This window comes from Crocodylus porosus, unplaced genomic scaffold, assembly GCF_001723895.1.
Source record: "Crocodylus porosus isolate Cpor-Errol unplaced genomic scaffold, CroPor_comp1, whole genome shotgun sequence".
In the NCBI taxonomy this organism is placed as follows: Eukaryota; Metazoa; Chordata; order Crocodylia; family Crocodylidae; genus Crocodylus; species Crocodylus porosus.
The window spans coordinates 206389401-206404034 of NW_017728886.1; positions in this window are offsets into that span (position 1 = coordinate 206389401).

The window sequence follows — 14634 nt, forward strand, 5'->3', positions numbered from 1 at the left end:
TATTGTAGCCTCTTGAGTCCATTCTAATGAATTATTTTTGGATAATGGAGGTATTCAGTGAGATGCCTAGGTGATCTCATGACATTTAAGAATGAAAAACAGGTCTGCTTGGCAGTCTACCACAGCTTGCCTACCCTGCTTGAGCTAAGTGCATCTGCTTTGGGATGTCAGGGACAGCAGTGCTGCAGAGGTAAAGTTATAGTCTTGGGACTCTCTCTAGCAAACCTCAAGCCATTGTGGAAATGGTTCCAACCTTCCTAAGCCATAGCAATTATCAGCATAAAAAGTTTTAAGAATAGGAAATTATTTTCTTCTGGCAGATCCATATCCTTAGGGGGTGGGGAAGAGAAGCTCACATATTGCATAAGTGGTAGATTGTGGGTTAGGACTAGAGAAGCCTCTAAGAAATCATGTCAGTTGCTGAAAGGACTCGTTTTAGAAAATCGGAGACACAGTCATGCTGTAACAGCAGAGAACCAACCTTACCTTTTCAGACCAGTGCTATAATTACATTTCAAAAGTCTGCTACTTAATTCCTCCACAGCAGAAGTCATATTGGCATGGTCAAAGTTGAGATTTTATTCTAAAATCAGCGGTGTTGAAGGACACACTGCTTACAGTCTGTTATCTGAATATGCCAGTACTTGCAGGGAGGAGCTAATGCAGAACCAATGTTACTTTCTCCCAGGTGTCATTTTTTGCCTGCTTTAGAAACCAGGTTTAGTGTGAATGTAATGCTTGAAGCAAATCCTTTACAAGTTCTAATATCCTATATGTATCTGTTTTGGATGAAACGAGCAATCACTTTACATAGTTCACTGGTATAGTTATCACACATATTATTCCAACATGTTTCCTTACCACAGTTATGGTAATCCTATATGTCCAGTTAGTTATGCAACTTCAGTTACACCTTAATGACTGTGGTAATATCTAGTTTCTTTGTTGCATTTTAGATGCCCTAACTGATTGCATTTTTATGGCCAAGGAATTACTTGTTGGCCATGGAATTTGAATATTTCATTGTACACAAGAGACCAGAACAGCTGCTGTGTATAAAAAAAACTACTACCAACAGTAGAAAAGTCATATCAAGGTGTATCATCATGCATGTTGTTGTGATGTCCCTCTGCTTACTTGCAGTAAGCTATAAAAATATAACTGTTGAACAAAAATGGTAAACTTAGAGTGATGTTCTCAAGTGTTTTGGTTTTTTAAGATTCTCTATATATCATTTCTAGGGAAATTCCAGAAGATTGGTTACTGCTTTCACAATAATCTGGTAAATTCTTTTGGTGAAAACTTGTAATCCTAAGTATATGGTAAGCATCTTGTCTATTGTAGAAGGGGGTTATCTACACAATAAGACTGAGAAACTCAATCTTCTCTCAGGTTTTACACTAGTGTAGTTCCATAGGTTTCAGTAATTCCGGTTCTCAAATGTTGAAATCAGATTAAAATTTCTAGTCTAGTAAAGGTAGCATTTTTGCCTGGCCACTGTAAGCGACACTGTCTTGGTCTTGTTGGAGTAGAGCGCTATATAAATGTGTGAACAGATCAGCTACTGAATTACTAAGAAAAGAAATTGGCTGAAGTTACTCAAAATAATTTATTCCATATGTACACATATTTGCTTGTAAAATGATATCTCTGTAATCTGGATTTTGAGGGTTTAAACAAGCAAAAAAAATAAAGTTGGAAATTGTGAATGTTGCAAGTATCTTGAAAATCAGTTGACTGAATTTTCTGGACCTCTACAGTTTGCTTTCAAAAGAGTTAAGTATGATATACAAGGGAGAACATATGACTTTATTAGAAATATTATGTAACCTTACACAATGTCATGGCATTTCCCCCCCCATTGGCACATGCTACTCATGTTCTCTTGTTGCTATAATGTAGTTTATCAGTAGATACTGTCATAAGACTTACTATCAATACCAATATTTAATAGCTCTTGCTTTTAGTAAACTGTATACGACTGTATATAAGAATCTCAACAGATTTATTTTACTTTGAAAATGCTGAAACCTGTGACTTGCACATTTTCCCAAAAAGTTGCTTATAAACTACTTAATATCTGTTTAAACTTTGCAGGGGTGAATGTTGTTTTTCTCTTCATACAGTTCAGTAGGTATTCATTGTTATGTGGAAAGTTAGAGAAGCATAATACTGGAAATCCCATTATCTTAAAAAAAAATAAAATAAAATAAAATACAGGGTCGTGCACATGGCTGCGTGTGCTGCCTAAAACCAGAGCCTAGTCAGCCGGAGCTACACTCAGGTGCCAGCTGGGCTCCATGCACCCAGATTGCCACTGCTACAGCCCCAGGAGGCCCTCAGGACCCTGGGTAAGGCCTGGCCCCAGCCTCTCTTACCCCACCCAGGGCAATTTGCTGCATGTCAGAGCGCATGTGCAGGGGCAACTACATAACTATATGCTGCTGCTACTTATCCCCAGGGAAATGCACATGCACACTCGTGGGAATGTGCCATGGGAGTCTTCCCCCATGGAGACTGGGAGCAGAGCAGTGACTGCTTCCCAAGCCTTTCCCAGACTTGGGATCACCTCACTGGGTGAAGGTGCAGAGAGCTGGGGAGAAAGTGACAGCTGTAGGCTGAATGTCTTTAATGCTCTTGTTCCTGTAAACATTCCTACTGGTGGACGATTGAGACATTTCCACTGGTAGAAATAGGTAGCTGTGGAGAGGCATTCATGACAAAGTGCTTTTATGAGTAGCACTTAGTTCTGGTTCCAATTCATTTCTAATGGGGAGTAAAATCAAACTTTAAAAAAAAAAATTTACACTTAGGTATGTGTTTAAAATATGTATTTGTAGCCTGTAGTGATGACAGTACAACTTTGATCACCTGCAACTAATATCTTACTTCATTCCCAAGAGCCAGCTCTTCCATGTGATTTAATTTGTAAATGATGTGGCTTCCCAGTTCTTGTTACCCCCATCTGAAGGCACATGGTTGATATTTTAAAAGTACTGTCATGTTAGTTTTAGGCCAAAAACAACCCATTCTTGTCCATAGTAATCTTGAACTATGGAAGTTGGAGCAGCAAACCCACACCTAAAGATGTATTATCCTGGATTCCAATTTCTTTTGTAGAACACTAACACTAGCTTAGTTATAATTTAAATTGAAAATGAGAGAGAAGAGAAATCAAAATAAATTAATTGAGTTAATATTTTCTCCTAGAAAATGGTTGGAAAATTTGATTTATGCCAGAAGCTTTTTTATTCAAATGAGTGGGTACCTTAGCCTCTCTCAGGCCAGATACAGACATTACACTTTAACTGATATAAGTGATCAGAAACTGGTCTGTACCTGTAACGGAACAGAAGTTCAGTCCACATAGACTGGTTTAAAAATGGCAGAACCTGGTCTAAGATTTGCTCCCCCCACTCTCTGCCCTCGGTGAATGTGTGTTCTGTTTTCTACTGATCTAAACCACACTACTTACAGAAACTTGCATCGATTCCACCTCTGATGTTTTGATGTTTGTACCTAGCTGCAATGTCTCTCTTCCATTCTTGTTGGATGTACAGGAGACCATCCAGTTTCCTCTCTCATATTTTCTGTCCTGTTCCTTGTCTTTATTCTGTTCTTACTTTTCTTTCTATCTCTGGTCTGCCACTCCATTTCCCTCCTGTTTCTTTACCATCCAAAAAGAAAATAAATTCTTTATCTTGCCTTACAATTCAAGAGCTTTTGTCCTACTTGTATTCCTCTACCTCTGCTTCCAGTTCTGCAGTGCTTCTGAGAAACGTACTTTCTGTGTGATTTATTAAAAATTAATACTGATGTTCAGGAGATGGAGGTACCAAAACTAGCTGATTCACATGAGTCAGGCAGCTGGAATCCCACCACCCAAAATAAGTGTTCTGAAACTTTACCACTAGAGATTAATTAATTATACACACAATTGTATGGTATATACCCTTTATTCTAATAAAAATGGGGAGAAGGGAATTAATGCACTTCTCTCTTCCTAGTCCTGTTACAGATGAAGCATTGCCTAGGTTTGTTTCCTTTGCGTATCATTGTTTACATGGAGAGATTTTCTTCTATTTAGTTTTTTCATGCCAGCAATGGAAAGATCATGGTTTTGTTTGAGTTTTTAGTGTAGGCTTGTACTAAATATTAGTTGTAAAGTATTATACATAAAACTATAAACACCTCTACTATTCTTAGAAAGTTCTTATTTCCACTGGTCCTTGTTAAATTACAGTTCATCTGCCATATAGCTACACTGTAACTTTAACAGTATACAGTAGTAATTTGTTTTATTGTGGTTCTGAAATCTCAGTTTGTAAATAATCCATGTAGCTGCTGTATAAATAGCTGACGAAATGTCTTTACTAGGGTGCTCCATATGAAAGAAACCACAACATTAGGTAATAAAAACTAGTAACAGAATGTAACAAAACCAAGACCATGACAAAAAGCAGCATGTTGCACGGATCTATCGCTTTTATTCTTAGGACAGATTTTATTATTTTTGGAGCTATTACAAGACCTATGTTAAATATTGTGGCTGATAAGAGGAAACAGACTCTTGGCAAACGTGGAAAACCAATTACAGCATATTATCCTATTCCCCCTCCAGTGAAGGAAGGGCTAAGTCAGAAGTTCATTCCCTGCTTTCCCAGATGAAAAGTGTTCCTGCTCAGTTTGACGATTTTATTGCAGGTAATCCAAGCTGGAGAAGATAAATCTGAGATGCTAGTCCAGTGGTTCTCAGCTTTTAGACTCAATGCATCCCTCATAAAATGCCAGCTCTTAGTTTTCACTTGTTCTTTTGATTAGGGGAAAATAACAGAGCAGGTTTTCTACTGCAAAGAATTTGGAAAGATTGGAACAAGTCAAAATATTTTTAATGCCATAACTTTTTATGTGAAATTCCTGTGAATATCCTGTGCAAACAAGATTCACAACTAACAGTGCTAACATTTCAGGGGCACTGGGGCACCCCTGAAAGGATCTCAAGACTGGTGCACTCTGTGGCACCCTGGTTAAGAATCACTAGGTAACCAGCCTTATCTGAATGGATATGTAGCTATCAAAGGAAATAAGGAATCAAAATAAGGAAATCAATATTCTGTGTTTATATATAGTTAATTTTAAATTTGTAAACTTGGCAGTAGGTATTTACAGATAAAGTATGCTGTAGAAAAAAAAAACTTGTTTGATCAAATATCAGATTTGACAGATAAATAATTTTCATCCTAAATTATTAGGTAAAAAAGTCACACTAAGGAGAGGGGGAAATCTAGCATTGTTTTCTTAATTAGATTGTCTACATCAGATAATGTACCCTGATTCAAGCTCTCATACCATAATATTTTGCATCTATCTTACATGTTTCTATTCTTATCCATTGTAAAAATTATGTTCTCAATATGTGGGTGTGCTTTGATTGCCTGCACCATAAGTACCAATTCCATGGGTGCTCTGGTGCTGAAGCACCCACTGAAAAAAATTAGCAGGTGCCACAGCTGAAGGCTGCTGGCAGATGTTTTGCACTTTACCAGAAGAAGCAGTGCATTGCTTCAAACCAGCTCTGCAGTGTCTGTAAAGAAAGCATGCTTCAGCAGGGCTTTTTGGTGCTTTTAGCTGAAGCTGATCCAATCAGCTATTAGATAAAAGCACCCAATCTTTACAGATGCTGGTGCCAGAGCCAAGTTGAAGTAATGCACTGCCTTTTCTGGATGTGCATGGGGATCAGTGCGGGAATGTGCCAAGTTTAAATTAAAGCACTGGGTTTTGTTTTTTGGAGCTTTTTAACTTTTTTGGGGGGGGCGGTTGGTTAAGTACAAGCACCCACCAACAAAAAACAGCTCCCATCACAGCAGTGATGGGGGTGGGTAAGGGTGGTTAAAGCCATCTCCTCAGTCCTTACCATGAGCTAAGGCTCTATTGGTTCCTATTGCAAAGGCCTACTCATTTAACTCGGCAGCATCTGTTCCTTGTTCTCCTTTCACTTTTGGCCTCACTTTTGCCATTCTCAAAGTGCTGGGTTTTTGGTTGTAGCAATGTTGGTCTAAGGACACAGGCAGGCAAGGATCTTTGAGTAGACGTGATACCATTTATTAGACCAGCTAAGCAATTGGAAAAAAGTTCTTGGCAAGCTTTCAGGCACAGTCACCCTTCTTCAGGCATAGGGAGTCTGATGTTCTCAAAGTGGGTGTTGGTTGTAGCTATGTTGGATATAAGGCAGACAAGGTGTTCTCGCACAGTGGCAAGGAGGGAATAGGCTCGTGCTGCTCGCATGCCAGTAGCAAGGGGAATGAGAGGTTCTTAAAAAGGGGGGTGCTCACGCAGCAAGGGGTTGCATGTGGCAGGAGTCCTGGAAGCCTGCATGCTGTGCAGCCCCTGCAGTGTGTGGCCTGGGCCATGTGACCATTGCTGTAAGTGGTCTAGGTCCACTTTGAAGTTGAACAGCCCTGCATTAACATGCTAAATTAATTGGTCTCAATTTTCCACAATATACATGGGGTCTCCCACAGTGACTAAGGGAAAGCCACTAATGTAAACACTGATGAATGGGTGGGGAAGTACTGGTGTACTTGATGCAATTCAGTAAGCTTTGCTGATACCCTATCAGTTCTCCAGCCTATAACTGTGGATTGAATTGAATGGCATTGGGGGAGGGAAAGAGGTTGCTGTTTCTGAGGATGCAGTCAATTTCCCCCAATGCCATTCAATTGGGGGAAAATAAGCCAAAGAGTGTAGCTCAAGAAACTAAGGCAACTATAATTGACTTGTTAATTTTAAACACACAGGTATTACAGATTCTTTGATTTATTCTTTAAAGAGAAACTGGAGAGATTAAATTTAGATGCAGGAGAGGACACAATTGGTCTGTTTGAAATTAGGTTGTTGTAAAGAAGATGGATACCACAGAAACATTAGAATACACCACTGCAGTTAAACTTACTTCTGAAGCTAAAGAAAAAATCAGACCACAGGATCTGAGAAGAAACTTTTCACAGAAGGTTATAGATGTAACAGGTCAGCTCTAGAGTGAAAGATCACTCAAATTATTCAATGAACAGGAAAGAAAAGGAAGATATATTGTTAAATGCATTGATGCTGGAGAAAAGATCATAAAATAATACAAAATTAGGGTTGGAAGGGACTGCAGGAGGTCATCTAGTCCAACCCTCTGCTCAGAACAGAACCATTCCCAATGAGATCTTTCTCGCCAGGGCTTTGTTGAGCCAGGCTTTAAAAACCTCCACGGATGGGGATTCCATCACCTCTAGGTAACCCATTCCAGTGTTTCACCACCCTCCTAGTGAGTTTTCCCTAATATCCAACCTAAAGATCCCCTGCTGCAACTTGAGACCATTGCTCCTTGTTCTGTCATCTGTCACCACTGAGAACAGTCTCGCTCCATCCCCTTTGACACAACGCTTCAGGTAGTTCAAGGCTCCTACCAAACCCCATCTGTCTTCTCTTCTCCAGACTAAATAAGCTCAATTCCCTCAACCTCTCCTCAGAAGTCATGTGCCCCAGCCCTCTAACCATTTTTGTTGCCCTCCACAGGACACTTCAATTGGTCCGCATCCTTTCTGTAGTGGGGATACAGGCAGTCCTCAATTTAAGACATTTCAAGTTGCAACGAATGGCACAACATTTATAAATTGACACCCTGTTTCGACTTTCTGACATCATTTTAGACTTTACAATGCTTGATCCAATGCCATGCCATGCCAATGAACAAGTTCGCTATGTCGCCCATCTCCCTGAAGAACATCTGTCCAAACTTCCTTGGACACTTCCTTTTAAGAAAGCGGACAAGACTCCTGAGAGGACTTTAGCCAAGAACTCTTCAAAAAGTCAAGCAAAGTCACCCCAAAAATGTCCTTCCAAATCAATATGATTGCTATTTACAATATAAATACATTGATGTAGCTATATTACTCATCTATAATTGATTGAGTACAACATTCTGGGTCACTTTTGGTGAAAATAGGGTATCTGGCCTTGGTTTAGGAACCAATTGCCCATTCATAACGTTCCTATGGGGAAATTGATTCAGAGTTATGACATTTTGACTTAAGACATGGTTTTCAGGAACCAACTGTGATGAGTCTGAGGACTGCCTGTATTCCAGATGTGGCTTCACCAGTGCAGAATGGAGGGGAATAATTCCCTTGATCTGCTGATAATGCTTCTGTTAATGCAGCCCAGGTATGCTGTTGGCTGCCCTGGCAACAAGGGCACACTGCTCATGTCTATCTTACTGTCCACTGTAACCCCCCAGGTCCTTTTCTGCAGAAGTACTGCTTATCCAGTTGGTCCCAAACCTGTAGCAGTGCATAGGCTTCTTCCATCCTAAGTGCAGGACTTCACACTTGTCCTTATTGAACCTCATGAGATACTTCAGTAAACCCTAACTTGCCACTCCAATGAAAATGTAAATACTGATCAACTATCAGGATCTGATAAAAGGGGAAGAGTGCTGGCAGAGAATTGGAACAATAATGATTGAGAATTATCGCATAGCTAAATCAGTTTACTGTATATTTGCTGATAGTCAAGTGCATGGGGAACACTTGGGCTCACTTAGAAATTAATTTATATGTGCTTGTGTATAATGCTGAACACCGAGAGACCTTGCAGGACTGGAGTCTGTACAAACCTGCAGTCAGAAGAATTTTTAAACTCTTATTTTAGAAAGATGTTAACATGTTTTATTTTTTTTCAACTAGTAATTGAAAGCATTCAGGGCTGAAGTGTAGGGTCTTGCATTAAGGATGATATAAAAGTTGAGACTGATTGATTGATTTAGAGAATTGTAGCAGTGTATACATTGTAACATATCTATCTATGATCATGCTAATTAATGGAAACAAAGTGCCATGGTATATCAAACTCAAAGGTGTAGGCTGCCTGTAGCACTATGGCTAGAAACATCAATCTAACAGCTTCCTGAAAAAATTTTTTAACCATGTTACCACTGAATTCTTGTTAAACGCATTCAATTAAGCCTTGTGCTCTTAAACTGGAAAATCAGTTGATTACAAAAAATACCTATGCTAAAAGTTCTAGTGTGTATATTGAACTCTGGATAAACTGCAGAAGTGAAATGGGAGCTGTTACACCCCAGGTGACATCCAGCAGACTGCAAGACCTAACAAGGTTCCTTAAATGTATTCCTTTAAGGAAGCAGGTGAAGTAGGTTATGCAAATATATGAATACATAAATAGTCAAAGTGTTGGTCATGGAACTTAAAATTACAAATATATTTCCTATTGTCTATTTCACAGCAAACAATTTCTTCCATCTTGCTTTAAGTTGCAGGAGTGTCTATGAGTATTGCTGGGACATTGACTGCTAGTTTAGTTTATTACGAGTCAAAAGTGCTTATAGTAAGATTTTACTAAAACCATAATGATTTGTCTTTCCACAGCGTAGTTGAATATCTCCTTGTTAACCCACCCAACCACTGCCTCCAAATAATATATTGTTCTAAGACAGCTGGCTTCCAGCTGTTGATTGTGGACTACAAATGATCTGCCGAAGGCTGATTGGTCACAAAATGTTGCCTGTTATTGTTTGCATCTGTTAAATTGTATTAGGACAGGTTAAAATATAGTAAATATTATATTTACTAGAATCTAAATCGACCCTGAATTTAAGACAATCCCCCAATAATTAGATTCTATATATGGAAAATTTACAAGTGTGTTATAACTTTCCAGATATAGAATCACATTTTTGGAAGGTGAATACTCCCTCCCACCACCCCTCCAGCGCAGACAGAACAGTGGCTGCAAGGGTCAGGTGGAGATGGGGTGTGGGGGAGGCTGTTGTGGGTTTGACTCTGGCCCTGACCTACCAGCCTCCTGCCACTACCCACCCCACACTTTGTATGCAAATTTAAAATGGGCTTTTCTCCCTATGCTGACAGAGGGAGGGGGAGGGGGAGGGGAGCTCATCCTAGATTCAAGTAAATATACCACTTCAATATTAGAGAAAGATAGTGATGGTTGTCTGAAGTCGGGACAGCATGGCACCTTAGGTCACTGGCAGACGCTACTTCTGTCATGATTAACATGTTAATCGTGATAAATTGTAACATACCATACATTCAAGCAATTTATTATATGATAAAAATGGCAAACCAGCTACAAAGATGTTTCACTTTAAATTAAATGTGGACTATCTTTGTGGCCAGTTTCCATCACACTTTACTTGGGCTGTATTATGTTTTTAATTTGAACATGTGGCATGAAGCTCCCCAATGCTCAGTTGCCTATGCCCCAGCAAACATGCAATGGAATCCTGAACATCTGGATAGCAGGATGTGTGATTATGGGGATCCAGGACAAAGTTCCTAAGGTCCCATTACACAATTAAATTAAATCCTTTTTAGGCAGCACCTGACCAAATTGGCTGTTATCTGAAGAAGTAGTATCTGATGGAGTACAGTGCTGCCTACAAAAGCTTATGACTTGTTGAACCTGTTAGCGTCTAAAGTGCTATCATGCCCCGCCTTCTCTAGTATTAATTAACCTTTGAGCACCCCCAGTACTTCCTGGGGGTATGACATGAGCCTGCAAAGGTAAAGCAAAAAGATTCCTGAGAAAAGATGCCAAGCTTATAAAACAAATATTTGTATCAGAAGTGTCATTACTGTCCTCTGGAGTAAACCACTGGATCAAAACCTATGTTCTCACTACTCGTTCCATGTTTCTGGGTTTCCTATAATGCAAAGAAATGAAGAGGGACCTTTTAGAGCCTGGCAAATTGCATCAAGTACATTATACCACCCCAACCCAGAAGGTGGATTATATTCCATAAGTGTTTACATTAATACTGCCCATAGAGGTGGAGCTATGTGTGAGGAACAGCATCTACATTCTGGGAAAAATAAGGATCCAGCTGAACACTTGTTTCATATCCAGTCTCAGTTCTCAAAACTCTCTATTTTTCTTGTGTTCCTTTGCTCCATCTGTACTCTTGTCCTTTCATCATACATCAGTTTGTTGTTGGTGGGTCCTCACTTTCTGAAGTTTAGTGTTCTAGCTCTGAATAGCTCTCTACCTGTCACATGAAACACCACTTGTATAGCCTGTAACTGAGATCCCATGTTTTTCAGCTTTGTAGAATAGAGAGAATAAAAAGTTCAAGGAGAGTTTAGAACACTATTGCTCGGCCTTTTCGGCTGATGGACTGGATGGGCAGTGCCCGGTCCCTCTGCAGGCTTGATTCACCTCGTGGACCCAATCTTGTGCCTGGGGTGGGGTGCTGCATGGTGCCATCTGGCTGTGAGGTGGAGAATGGTGCTAGCCCAGCCTGATCCAACTGCTCAGGGGAAGAGGGTATGGCCCAAGCCTGTGGGAGGAAGGAAACATGACCTGGCCCCAGCACCACAGGGGCAGAGGCATTGGCCCAGGCCCTGGGGGAGGAGAAAAGGACTTGGTCTGTCCCAGTGGAGTGCATCCTGGCCTCAACCTAGCCATGCAGAGGGGAGGAGGTGTATCCCAGTCCTGATCTGGCTATGCAGGAGGACAGGGAAGAGTTGCAGTCTGGCTCAGACCTGCTTCTTGGGGCTTAGGATTTTGGCAGCAGAGAGGGGTGGCAGTATTAACTGTCACTGCTCCCCTGCTGCCAAATTTCCTAACCCGTGGGGAGCCCACAGGCCACATTTAGTCTGTGGGCAGGAGGTTGAGCACCCCTGGAATAGCGTGAAACTGGCTCTGCTACCACTGAAGAAATCTCAAGTTTGGGGATGACACTAAGCAGAAGCTACTGTTCCATCTGCTTCCCTTCCTCCACATCTCTTTGTTGACTTTGCTAGACAGCTGTTTTGCCCTTGTGGATTTTCTTTTGTACTAATAGTTTACATGTGACTTCATTTAAACCACAGCTTTGTTTATAGTTTTATTCAGAGTTCAGACCAGCTTTTGCTTTCTAATCTGTATCTAGAAGTTTTCTCAGAGAGATCATCTACAATAAAGCTTGTGCATCCTTCTCATTTTACAAAAAGTATGCTTGAGGACAGAGACAGTTATGACTCTGTTTTTCTTTTGTTGCTTTCTGGTAAATAGTGAAGGGTATAGAAACCCCAACCTGGTTTTTTTTGTTTGGTTGGTTTTTGTTTTTTTTCCTCCTGTTCCTATGCCTGCCTCTGAACTTTGAAAAATGTTGTGCATGTTCCTGCTCTGCTAACTCTCTTCCTTTGTCTTCTCTTTCCTTCTCTGAAAGACATTTTAAGGGACATTTCTCTTACCCCATGCCCTATCGGACCCATTCAAGGATCTGGACCCGCATTAACAAGGAATTATGGATCTAACCAAGACAAGAAGGAGAATATCAAACATACCTACTTGGCAAAATAAACCAGATGAGCCATCTCCTCAATCCTTACCATGACCTAAGGCTCTATTGGTTCCTATTGCAAAGATCTAGTCTCATTGATAACTCAGCAGCATCTGTTCCTTTTTCTCCTTTCACTTTTGGCCTCACTTGGAAGCCATAAAAGTGCTGTTCTCGAAGTGCTGGGTTTTTGGTTGTAGCCATATTGGTCTAAGGACACAGGCAGGCAAGGTTTCATAGTTTCTAGGGTTGGAAGGGACCTGAGCAGATCATCAAGTCTGACCCCTGCCATGGCAGGAAAGAGTACTGGGTCAAATGACCCCAGCAAGGTATTCATCTAGCCTCCTCTTAAAGACCCCCAGGGTAGGACCCAGCACCACTTATCTTGGAAGTTGGTTCCAGCTCCTAGCCACTCTAACAGTGATGTAGCACCTCTTAAATCTACCCTCCGGCAGCTTGCGACCATTATTCCTGGTCACTCCTGGCAGTGCTTGGGGGAACAGGGACTTCCCCAATGCCTGCTGGTCCTCTCTGACTAATTTGTAACAGGCCACTAGGTCCCCCCTCAACCTTCTCCTCTGGAGGCTGAACAGGTTCAGGTCCCGTAGCCTGTCCTCGTAGGGCCTGCCCTGCTGCCCCCCCGATCATGCGAGTGGCCTTCTTCTGGACCCGCTCTATGCTGTCAACATCCCTCTTGAAGTGCAGCGCCCAGACACAGTGACCAGTGCCGCATAGAGGGGGAGGATCACCTCCTTGGACCTCCTCGAGATGCATCTGTGGATGCATGACAAGGTACGGTTGGCCTTCCTGACTGCATCCCCACACTGCAGGCCCATGTTCATCTTGGGATCAATGATGACTCGAAGATCCTTTTCTGCCTCTGCAGTGATGAGAAGGGAATTCCCCAGCCTGTAGGTATGGTGCTGGTTCTTCCCCCCAGATGCATCACCTTGCACCAGTTGGTGACCCATTTGATTGTGTGGGTGTCAACACCACAGTCCCCCAGTTTCTTAATGAGAACAGGGTGAGAGATAAAGCTTGCCCATAATTGAGGTAAGACTAACTGGCCTATAGGTTCTTTGAGTAGACATGATATCTTTTATTAGATCAACGGAGTAGTTGGCAAAAAGTTCTTGGCAAGATTTTGGGTGCAGTTGCCGTTCTTCAGGCAAGGGGACTCTGCTGTTCTCAAAGTGGGTGTTGGTTGTAGCCATGCTGGACATATGGTAGAGTCAGGAGAACACCACATGCCAGCAACCTCTGCCTGGAGAAGGGTGCTTGTGCCCCAAGGTTTGCAAAGAACCATTTTTCTAGCTACTTAGCTAGCCTAATAAAAGATACAACATTTATCCAAAGAACCTTGTCTGCCTTTTGTTCTGGTGGGAGTAGAAAGTCAAACTTTCCTATGACCAGAGCCATTTCAGATCACCTGATCTTTCCTTTATTTAGGTGAGGACGGGCGATGGCTGTAATATGCTGTTCCCTGGGACCTGTTGGCCACACAGCTGCTCCTCGGGCGCTGAAGGAGGTCTCAACTTGTCCTTGGGCTCTGCCGAGGCACTCGGGGAGCCTCCACAGAAGCGGGGGCTTGAGCTGCCCCCGAGGTGTGTGGCTGGAGCCCGGCCCGGCCCGGCCCGGCCCGGCCCGGCCGCGAGGGTGGCAGGAAGGTCGCCGTGGCCGGCCTGGGGTCTTCCTCAGAGACGGGGCAGGAGGAAGCCGGCACGGAGCGGCGGCCCTTGCCTTCCTCTTCTCTCCTCCTCGCTGGTTCCACCCAGCGGCTGTCCCTCACTTTCAGAGGGGAAAGTCAGACGCAGGACAAAGGAAAATCATCCTCGTCACCGCTTCCGTTTGCCATGCCCGTCTGTGCAGGGCGGCTGCTCTCCCCCCGCCACAGTTGTGTGTTGTGTCAGCCCCGCCGGGAGCTCGCCTCGCCGCCAGGCCGGGCCCGGCCCGGCCCGGCCCGGCCTGGCCTCCCTCCTCTGGCACCGGGGAGGCGGGGCAGCCGACCTGTCCCCGGCCGCAGGGACTCCCGCAGGGCAGCAGAGCGGAGCCGGGCGCATCCGCCCCGGGGGGAGCCGCTCAGGAGGCTTTGTTGGGGTCCCGCTCCCGGCCGGCGGCGCCGCGGCTCCATTGTCCCGCCCCGGGGCAGGGGGCCCGCGGCCGGCCGAGCTTTTTCGTGCCCCGGCCGCCGCCGTGGCTTTTGGTGGTGGTGCGGCGCTCTTCGTGCATTTACGGGACGAGCCCGGGGCCACCTGGTGCCGGCTGCTGCCCCCTCCCCCACCTCCGCG